The sequence below is a fragment of the Tiliqua scincoides genome, chromosome 3 (genome assembly GCF_035046505.1).
Source record: "Tiliqua scincoides isolate rTilSci1 chromosome 3, rTilSci1.hap2, whole genome shotgun sequence".
In the NCBI taxonomy this organism is placed as follows: Eukaryota; Metazoa; Chordata; class Lepidosauria; order Squamata; family Scincidae; genus Tiliqua; species Tiliqua scincoides.
In genome coordinates this window covers 206,524,412-206,535,847 of record NC_089823.1, presented here as the reverse complement: position 1 = coordinate 206,535,847, position 11,436 = coordinate 206,524,412, and the positions used below count along the sequence as shown (strand labels likewise).

Here is an 11,436-nt window from a genome sequence, read left to right as displayed (position 1 = left end):
GTTTGTCATATAAGTGGATCTTTTTTATATTGCTGGAGATTGTAGCCTTATCTCAGTGATCCCAATGCCTACATGGAAGGCACCTTGTTAGCTGGTAAGTGTACAAAGGGATATTAGCATTTCATGCTATCAGCTCAACACGACAAGAATCCACTACAGCAAGTGATGGTTTCAGAATGTGAACATCTGCAGTTTATCTTCCAGATTATCTTCCAGATTATCTTCTGGTGCAATGGACACAGGATAAACACAGCCCTGATCATTCTGCCCTGGCTCTGTCATCCCATCCATAGACTGCTATGGTAAAAGTGGGCTAGGTTTGTCTCAGAGGATTCTCCTGTCATTAACACGTTTCAGTTTTAAAAAGGGTTTTGATGTTGAATGTCATGGATATTTCAGAGAGCTACAAATATAAGTAGGCTTCATAACAAATTGTTAAAAATTGAATGGGATATAGTTGTGTTTGCAACCATATACGTACAGGTATAACCTAATTATCCATGGCTTTTTTACCTGTGATTTTATCTCAATGTGATGAGAAGGGCCCTTTAAATCAAAGGAAAAAAGACATTTAACAATAGCCTCATTAATGGGGGAGAGGGCAAGCCTCATTAATGGGGGAGAGGGCAGCTGGCTGAAATCCATCAATCATTCCTCTGCAATCATTCCTCCCTTCCCCTTGCGTGAAAGAATGCAAGTCATTATCACCTCCTCCATTCTTTCCCTGTGGGGAAGGGAGGGGTCACTGCTTCAGAGTGAAGCCTTTCTAAGTGCCTGGAGAGAGACTGATTGCCTCTGTGTGCATTACAAAAGGTCAACAAGGCTATTTTAAAATTGCTGAGCAAAAGGACATTGTTTTTAAAATGAATTTGCTTTAATTTGATTTTTGCCATCCAAGGGAGTTCTGGGGGAACCGTCTCGAATAACGAGATTCAACCTGTACATAACGTATGCATGTGTATGCATTTTGTTAGAAGAATGAGGGGGGAAACTCCTGGAGAGATGATATTCTGGGTGAGGTTTAAAATCAAATACCCATGACTAAAAATCCAGCAACCGCTAATGTAACATAACTGTTAAGAATGCAGATATTCTTTGTGCATGGGTCTTCATTCATTCATTCATTGGTTTGCATCTTTCCTGTACATTGCAGACCAAAGTGACTGAATATATCTGAACCATTCTCTGTTTCTCTCTGTGCTCTCTTTGCTTGATCAAAATTCTCCCTGACTTCATCGTTAAGTGAACTCTCATCTGAGGGTTCTGTTTTGTTCAAACAGATTTCATTAGTGCCCTCCACGTTGACTCTTCCGCAAAAAGCTCTTCATACCTAACATCTCTTGGAAAAGTTATGCGTTGCATTGTTTCAAAACATAATTTCCTCTCAGAGGGTTTGCAAAGGTGAATAGCTGCCTTCTGAGACATCAGCAATGGAGAGTGTGAGCAAATCTCACTGTAGCCAGCAGCATGCATGCTATTGGGCAAGGTCGAAGTAAAAATACCATCCAATCCATCCATCCATTCATGTCTTCTGTAATTTGGAACAAACAACGTAGCTGTTTTCAAAAGGCCAGAAGATCTCCTAGATAATACCAATGAAAGAATCGAGTTCAGAGTCCACATAAAGGGTGGCATTTTTTGAACAGCAGAACGACTCAATTCTACTTCATTCCTTTTGCCTGCTGTCATGGAAACCTGTGGGCATGGAGAATGACTAATGAGGTACAGGCTAAGAGAAAAATGTGCCTGTTGCAGAACAGACCTTAGAGGAAACTGGCAATGTATATATAATGACATAGGAAGTATAGTTGTTAGCTGGTTCATTTATTAAACCATGCAAAATGCCCCAGGAGAATATGTTGTCTTCTCCAGAACATTCCAAGTTTTGAGTCCAAAGTATTGGTATTTTGTACTAAAATTCCCTCTCCTCCCATTTTGCATGCAGATGGCCCAAATTCCATAACGGGGCACAATATAAATATGGATGTTTTATTCTCTATTAACATATTTTTTAAAAAAAATAGATTTTTCTGTTTTAAAGAGAAGGAGCAGAGAAATGTGGCCAAGGCTTATGGGAGAAAAGTTAATGAGAGAATAGGGAAGGGTGGATTAAAAGCTGATAGGGAACTAAAGTCATAGTTACCAGGCAAAAAAGAAATGGAGTTTACCAAATCTTAGACTAGGAACAACTATAGAAAATCTCCAAGGAACATTTAATAGTTATCCTTCAGACAAGTACTAATCAAACCCAGTCCATTTTAAGGACATAGTAGTTTTTTTTTTAAACCAAGGGTAATATGAGTTTATGGGTAATTCACTCAAAATTAATAGACAAACTGTGTTGCATTAAATTAAAATCTTAATTAAAATACGTGTTGTACCAATATACGTATAATAATTCAGCGAGATTGATTTGCATGTAAACCTGGCTGAAGGTTTCTGCTAGTGAATTTTTCCTTTCCAAGGGGATACAGAATGGCATGCTTGCAGGTTTACATCTGGTTGTGAAGTTCCATTGAGATGCACATCTGAATGGGTAGATCCAATCAGATCCCATCTACATTGCAGAGTTTGGCTGGAGTCATGCATTTACATCTTTTTGAACAGAGCTGCGAATATGGGTTTCCACCAGCTGCCTTCAGCTACTATTCACATTAGGTATGACACTTGTATTGAGCTATTTCTGGATCAAGGCCTACATGGGAATTTACAAAACCCAAAACATTTATGATTTTAAAAAAACAATGGCCGCCTATAACTTTATGAAAGTTTATATGCAGTGACAGTCAGTTGAAAAGTTTTATTTGCATTGATAGTATTGTACTAGTACTTATTTTAGTGATGCTGTTGAACATTATCTGAACACAACTTGGAAAAAGAAACTGACAGATTTGCAATGCTTATCTCCAGTATGAGTCAAGCACTACAATTCAAAATCTGAGCTGGAGTTCCAGGTCCTAGATACCACTGCTGAGATTTGTAGATCCCAATTGCCTACCAATTTCACTTCAGATGGAGGTGGGAAAGTGGAATAAATCTGTTAGTTTATAATGTGCGCCAAGGCTTTCTGGGATAAGCCTCATACATTCAAACAATAAAGTGACAGTCAGTGGCATAGCTAGCCACGTTGGAGACCAGGGTAAAGTTAAAAATGATGCCCTCCCATGTCACTTCCAGAAGTGACCTCACTTCCAGGTATGACATCATATCTCCAGTGATTTTTTTTATTGAAAAATAAAAAACCCACCTCCTAACCCCACCCCCAGTCCCCCTCCTCACCCCCCAAGAGGTTTTTGTAGCAATTGGAGTGTCTGGCCACTCGCTCCCCTTGTTCTACCACCTTCCCCTACCCCCAGCTCCCTCCTGCTTGCCCCACCATCCCCAAGTCGTCGTCCCCAAGCTCCCAGAACAAGTGGCCAGAGACTGCAATGCCTGCTGCCCCCTTGCAAAGAGTGCCATTTTTTCCTGCTCTTTTTGCAAGAGGCATGAAGTGCAGGCAACCAGACTGTTGCCCCAGCACAGTTCAATTGCTACCCCTGCATCTCTTCTAGCTATGCCATCAGTGACAGCAGCAGTTACACAGAAAAAGCATTGGGTCACTCCTAAAGCTGGTTAGATAAATTCACATGTTGGTTTTCTTGCTTCACGCCAAATAGTTAAGGTCATTTTAATTTCAGCTCTGCCGAGCTGGCACATATAAAGAATGAGCTGGTCAAACCTTGAGATCTAGAGGTGGTCCAAAGAATGTTGCTTCAGATACCAAGTGAAAGATCACTTTTTAAAATGTTGTCCCTCATTAAAAGTCTCCTGGAAATAGAAATAGAAAACTAGCACAGCAGGAAGAAAGCAGACATACGTAGAAACATTCTCCCTAATGTGCTAGGATTTTTTTTTAACTTGCAGGTAGTTTCTCCATGGAGTCAATAAATAATTGTTGAAGAAAAAAAATGTGGTGCGTTACTTTCTGGGCGACCCTCGTAGAAACATTCTCCCTAATGTGCTAGGATTTTTTTTAAACTTGCAGGTAGTTTCTCCATGGAATTTTTTTTTCAATAATCCTTGAACGTTTATTCAAAAATAGTTTCCCTAGCCTGCTCTGATATGGTACAGTCCAGCTTTATCACATCGGGATTCTACCTTCTCAGTCTGTGCACATGTACTCTATGCCTCAAAAGGGGGATGGAATTTGTGGAGCTTAATTGGATGATAAGCCATGTTAGATAAGGATTTAGAGTTCTCTCCAATGCTGTCTCCAAATCTGGCTAACAAATTGTGATTATTTTTTAACTAGTACCTGCCCGACAGAGGAGATAGTATGCTTACTCTTATATCATCACCTGCCTGATATTTTAAGTAATCACCAATAGCACTACTTTGGGGTGGTGGGTAAGAAAGTTCACTGCTGTTTAAATGGAAGAACCAACAATGAACTCAAAAAACAATACTTTCTGTTGACCAACATCTTTACATCTTAACCTGAAGATGTTGTATTGCAAAAGCCAAAGAGTTGAAATACTAACTGAGAAGCTAACTAAAATACAAACTTGGCCTGATCCAGCAGAGCTTTTCTTATGAATGTTCTATTATTTCTTCCAAGCTAGCTTTTCAGTTAGTTTTTCAGGAAGTTGAATTAGCTGGGCCTTTGGCCGGATCCAACAGGGCTTGCTTTTTTTTTTTTTTTTTTAATGTTCTATTTCTTCCAAAGGCTCTTCTAATTCAGCTTCCTGTTTCCCACAGCAGCCCCCCAGCTGCCTCATGTTGCCTTTCCCCAGACCTTTGACCACTGCGTGACCTAAGGAAAGCCTGAGGTTCTTTGTTCTGAAATGGCAGCCTGAATAATCTTTGGTTAGCAAACAGCATCCTCCACTAGAATAATCTTTGATCATCACAGACAATAGACCTGGTGTGTTTGACAGAAACTTCCAGCATTATATAGGTCTTTCAAGCTAGCAAGACTGGAAACGTCTGGCTTTGGGGGTGCCAGGTCAAGGATTCATAGGCTTTTTAAAGAATGGAATATAAATAGATGGAAAAGAAATATACATTCAGATACATCTACAGAAACCAAAAAGATTGTGGATTTCAATAGAGAACAATTTGATTTCAATAGAGAACAATAGAGAACAGTTATTTGATTTTTCTCTGTAAACCACTTTGTAAACTTTTAGTTGAAAAGCGGTATATAAATACTGTTAATAATAATAACATGATTCTGATCACAGTTTAAGCTCCAGCAAAGCCTCTGTCACACATTTAAGCATTTTTCCTTTCAAGCTCTTTCTTGTTATGATGCTTGGATGGACCATCCAAGTAAGTTATGCACATGATCATATAACTCCTCAGGGTTCCCCTACCTGAAATTTTTGGGGAGAGTGACAGCCCAATCCTGAGCCGCCTGGGGCGCCCAGGCTCGGCGGCACTGAGAAGGGCTGCCGCCGGATCCTGCACTTCCCACACTACCATGGGAGGCCTCCCCCGGGAAAGGTAAGCAGCCCCGCAATGGTATGGAAAAGGCGCTCGTGTAGGGTGCGCAGCCCTACACAAGTACCATGGATCTTGTGGAGCAGAGCTCTGCGGATCCTCCTCCCTCATGCCTCCCGCCTGTTCCCTGGCACGCCTCCCTCAGCCCTCTCTCCACCGCCCACTGGCCTCCCCCCTCCTCGGAACGCCTCCACACCGCCCCCGCCTCCATTCCACAGCTCTGCGGTCTGGGAGACCACCAAGCCGCAGAAGTTGGGTGACCTGGCGGTGAGCCCTTCAAACGTGCCTTATGGCATGTTTGTGACTGTGGTAGGCGGCATGGCTGTGTGCCGCCGACCACAGGATTAGGCTCTGAGAAACCAGTGCAAGAGAAAAGGATTGTATATTTTCACCTGAAAAAGGTTTGAATTGCCTAGGATTAGATACCCAGGTCAACAACAATCAAAAGTAAAAGCAGGTATGTTATGTTTGGCTTGTTGGCATGATCAAAATTGACAGCTTACACCCCTGCATGTCGACTCAGAAGCAAGTCTCATTTTGTTCAATGGTCCTTAATCAAGGGAGGGCACCAGGATGTAGGTCTCTTGTTATCTGGTGTGCTCCCTGGGGCATTTGGTGGGCTGCTGTGAGATACAGGAAGCTGGACTAGATGGGCCTATGGCCTGATCCAGTGGGGCTGTTCTTATGTTCTCCCTGGTAAGTGCATAGAAGATTGTACTTGGAGTGTGGGAATCTTTTGATTCATTGGGCATAAAACCTTCCAAAGGGGTATGTCTGTAATCTGATTTAATCTTGCTCTGTTCAGAAGAAAATGGTTCCATCAACTGAAAGAGACAGAGTAAAAAAAAAAGTTACTTCCTTTGAATGTGAGGAGGCTGGGGGATGACATCAATGAGTCAGCTCTGCATTCCTCCCACACCTGCATTCAGTAAATGATTCTTGAAGGTGTGGACAGAGCTCACGCAAAGAGCCAACTGCAGCCAAAATCAATGGCACCAATAATGACAGTGAAGTAGAAAGTTTAGTGTTGAGGCTTCTCAGAACCAAGTCCTGTCTCTCAAAACAACCCTTTGTATCTGACTTCCATCTGTTGAGGAATTCCTCTTTTGCACAGCAAAATGAAACTATCCACAAAAGATCAGAGCTAGAAGGAAAAAAAGATGGGTCAAGTATTTATATGTTTTAGTGAATGGAGATTCTGCCTCATGAAAAGGTAGGTCTTTGCACCATGTGATTAAATTTATTTGTGGCTTTGAAGAACCCTGAAAAAGGCTTCATGTCATTTGAAACCTTGTGTCCATTGTTTTGAAAGGTCACTTAAGTCTGAAGTATGCTCTCATATGTAACTAGTAGCCTAAAGTACAAAGTGGGTTGATGTGTATTTTTTGTCAGACTCCAATTCATCAACTATAACCCATAAAATCCTAATCAGAGGCTGTAGGAAGCAGCAAGTATCCTGAGTTAAAGCTTTTTTTGTTGAAGCAGCTTTGACTTCTTGCCCCTGATCTGAGCCAACCTTGCATCACAGCTGGAAAACCAGCCAATTAGTTCCCATGGGGGGGGGGGGAGAACTGGTCCCCTTGAAGGAACCACCTCTCACTGCAGCAGCTGAAATGTCTAGGGTCATGTTTTCTGCTCTTTTTCATCTAGACTACATTTTCTCCTAATGAGGAAATGTATAATTTATTGGGATCAGGAAGATATTTTTCAGTTTGATTCTATCTGTCTTGCTTGCTGGAACATCTTCTGCCTAGAGCACATTGCAGCTTTCCTCCATCCTGCCACTTGGACCCATTTCTCATGCTGAAAGTGATGAACTGAATATTAAAATCTTCCCCTAAGTCTCCTGGGTGTGTTGTCTTAAGTGGGCACACCAGACCAGACCAGCCTCATATGTCTGGGCTTCATTGTTGAGACAGAATTTGTTCTACAAAACGACTTTGAGCCAGTGAACCCTTGTTAATACCTGTCTTGACATAATAGGACCATTGGGATTTGTCTTGCATTACATAACTCAGCATGGAGCAGTGATAAGAATCAATGTTAAAGAGAGAGATCGAAAATGTATTTCTTGTGAACTTTTTTTTTTTTAATGCTGTTGGCTGGATAGCAATTGGTTATTTTTATGTGGATGTTGGAATAGTATGACAACTACATTTAGAAGTTAAATGTTGGCAGAGATTGTGACAAAATAAATCAAAGGAACACTGCTAAATAACAAAAACTATTGGTCACAATGGCTTCATGGGACCTCATGTTCAGAGTGTCAATGTATCCTAGTTGCTGGAGAAAAATAGTGATGGACAACTACTTCCTTAAAGTCCCCTTTGACGTCCTTGTGAAATCAGCTGGTTGACCACAATAGAAAACTGAATGCAAACTTACATAGACGTTTGGTCTGATTCAGCAGGGTTCTTGTTATGCTCTTTTATTCATAAAGAAGAACAGAGATCCCTAGGATGTCATTCAAACTAAGCCAAGTTATAACCATAGAGCACTGAAGAGGCATTGCTGTTGGCTTTTATTCAAAGGATGTGCTTCAGCCCCAGGAAAGCTCCCCATAGACAAAGCCTATTGAACAATTCTGATATATGCTGAAAGATCTTAACCTTGACTAAAAAAGTTCACCTGCTATGCTAAAAACATATCTGAACTGTCAGGAACATTGGAGTATATGAGTTGGATTAGCATTGGATATGTTCGAATGTAACATCCAACCTCAATAGTCTGCATTTAGTCCCAGGCTTGCCCAGTATCCATCTGCACTGCCAAGCTACACTGGTTGGTTGGCAACCTTCAGTCTCGAAAGAATAGTATAAGCCTACAGCACCCGGTATTCCCAGGCGGTCTCCCATCCAAGTACTAACCAGGCCTGACCCTGCTTAGCTTCTGAGATCAGACAAGATTGGGCATGTGCAGGGTAACACATATGTAAACAACCATAGTTGCCAACAGTCTATTCATTAACAGGCAATGTTAGGATGAGAGTTCCAAAGAACACAGTCCTGGAATGAGCTGGAATCCCTAGCATGTATGCACTGCTGAAACAGAGACGCCTGCGTTGGCTCAGTCATGTTGTGAGAATGGATGATGGCCGGATCCCAAAGGATCTCCTCTATGGAGAACTCGTGCAAGGAAAGTGCCCTACAGGTAGACCACAGCTGCGATACAAGGACATCTGCAAGAGGGATCTGAAGGCCTTAGGAGTGGACCTCAACAGGTGGGAAACCCTGGCCTCTGAGCGGCCCGCTTGGAGGCAGGCTGTGCAGCATGGCCTTTCCCAGTTTGAAGAGACACTTGGCCAACAGACTGAGGCAAAGAGGCAAAGAAGGAAAGTCCAGAGTCAGGGAGATAGACCAGGGACAGACTGCACTTGCTCCCGGTGTGGAAGGGATTGTCACTCCCGAATCGGCCTTTTTAGCCACACTAGATGCTGTTCCAGAACCACCATTCAGAGCGCGATACCATAGTCTTTTGAGACTGAAGGTTGCCAACAACTAGGATGAGAGTCTACTGGGTTTGTTGCATTCCTGCTGAGCGCACCTTGTGTTTGTGCACTACTGATTCACATTGTTAAAGCTGAAATGTGACCATAACATGGACTATGCTATGGTCTTCTAGTGAAAGCATACAATTAAAGACATCCAAGAGTATTGTACCAGCTCCTAAACACGTGTGCAGTGAGGGGTTCAAGCACAGCTACCACTAGGGCCTCCCCATCCATGAGGCCAACTGAAGTGGTTGCTTTAGGCAGGAGACTGGTGTGTGTGTGGGGGGGAGGGGGTTTCCCATCTCTGTCCAACTACTCACCTTCACAGCTCCTCCTCCTCCTCCTACTCCCAGATTAGAAGAGGACGAGGGGTACAGAGAGGAAGAGGAAAAGTGGAAGGGAGGAGAGTGCTGAGTTAGAACATTGGGAAGAGGAAGGAGTAGAGGCTGACACATCATCAGGCAAAGGGGCAAAACTTGGCATGCTGCCTCAGGTGTCAGGAGGTCTTGGGTGGGTCCAAGCTACCATGCACATTCTTGTCTGCAAAGCTGTTACCATTTGTTATGAGTATTGAATACAGTGGTTTTCCCTCCATTACTCACTTTCCTGATTCATGACATGAAGGACTTGGTTTTTAATGAGGAGCGGGTGGTGAACGCTTCTCTGCATTCGGGTTCCACAGAATAACCTACTCCACAGCTATTTCATAATGTCAAGGGGCAATTTTCAGTATAGGGGGAAGCTAACTGCCCTCCTGTGGACTATGTTTCTGATAAACACCCTTCCTCCTACAGCCGCTTTTGGTGGAAAAAAGCAAAGACATTCTTCCTTTAAGTCTTTCTTTTAATAATGGGCGCAGAGCAAGATATAGTTTAGCCTTAACTGATGAGACAGTGAAGAGGTTTCTGACAGAACTCCTGAATGCAAAGTACATGTTATCAGAAGCTGGACCTGCCACGAATAACATCTGAAGTTATTGCCTAACTCTGAAACGTTTCCCCCTGTGTAATGCATAGGTCAACTTCCTAGTAATGTCAGTACGTGAGGTTACAGCCAATGCAGGGGCAACATGACCCAGAATGCTGCCTGATGACATCTCAGGTCTGCCTCTTCTGCACTACAAAAAACCACCTGGAACCCTTACCATGCTCCTCGTGTGTGGGAGTTCCAGGTTTCATGGGAGTGCATGAGTTGCACAGCAAGGAGCAAGTGGGAAGCAGAACATTGCAGCTTGTATTGGTGGCAACTTGGAAGGAAGTGGCAGCAGTAGACTCGGGATGAAAGGCATCCGGAATTTACTGTCTCCCTCAGACCTCTCACACTCTGCTGCTGATGTAACTTGCAGCAAGTGGGTGCATGGATGGGTCGCCAGTCAGCCATTGATACATGGAGGCGGAGGCGAGAATATGCTTAGAACTGGTTCTGAGTCATCCAAAGCAGTCATGCAGTGACATGAGGTGAGCGACATCAGAGCAGGTGAAGAGGAATGTGGGTTCACCTTTTATAGCCGTCTCATATTGGTAAGAAAAGTTTTCTCAGGAAACTTTGCCTCCATCCTTTTGCCCAAACTATGAAAAGCATGCGCTATTGGTGCTGAAGATCAAGCTTGCTACTCTATTACTAAGAGGTGACACAGCTCCACAGCAAGAGCCAATGAATTGCTTGAAGCAGAAGTTAAGTTATTAATGGGACACTTCTGTGGCTTTCTTCCCTTCAACTCCGCCACAGGCTGTCTCTGTCATTAGCTACATGGCCAAATTTTAATTAGTTTTTGTCCTGGATTTGGCTGTTTACAACTTGGCAACCCGATTAGCAGAGCGGTAATAGGAGCTGCGTGTCTATTATATCGGCTCCACAACACTTAGAGACATGCTTAATTTCTGCGAGTCTTTTCCTTTTCATCAGCAGCGACTTGGCTTGTTCCTATGAAGAGAGAGGGGAGTTAGTAAATCTTGTTTCCAGCACAATAGTTTGTGGGTGAGCCTGGCACCAAGCAATGCTGCTTTTATAGCTATCTCCCCTCTCGCTCTTCCAGTGCTATGCTGTGTTATATCTCTGGGAGAAGTAAAGGAGAAAGTTTTCTGCTCATGAAGTATTGCCTGAGGGAACAGAAGCCCGGGTTTTATTACTTTGCAGAGAATGGGAATGGGGCTTGAAGGCAGCATATATACTTTTGATTTCTTTTCACTACTGGGTTGGGGTAAAATATCATAAATGTCAGGCAAAAAGTGTTTCTGCATATATATATTTTGCACACACATACAATATTTTATTCCTCCTTGGCTTTCCTTTCTCTTTACTTGTTCCTGCTTCTCCCTCCCCATCCGCTTTTCTTTTCTGTCCATCTTCATTTTCTCAGGAATAGCATTAAAGCACAAGGCTCTCAAATCCTGGCAGTGTTTTCCTAGTTCTGCGTCCTTGTGCAATTGTCCAGCTGAATTTAAAGATGGGGTTGCTGTTGATTT

General features: G+C 42.8%; 1 pseudogene; it reads right to left on the bottom strand.

Moving 5' to 3' along the window:
- Positions 1-8,299: 8,299 nt before the first annotated feature.
- LOC136646678 (5S ribosomal RNA) lies at positions 8,300-8,418 on the bottom strand (annotated as a pseudogene).
- Between the last annotated feature and the right edge of the window lie 3,018 nt (positions 8,419-11,436).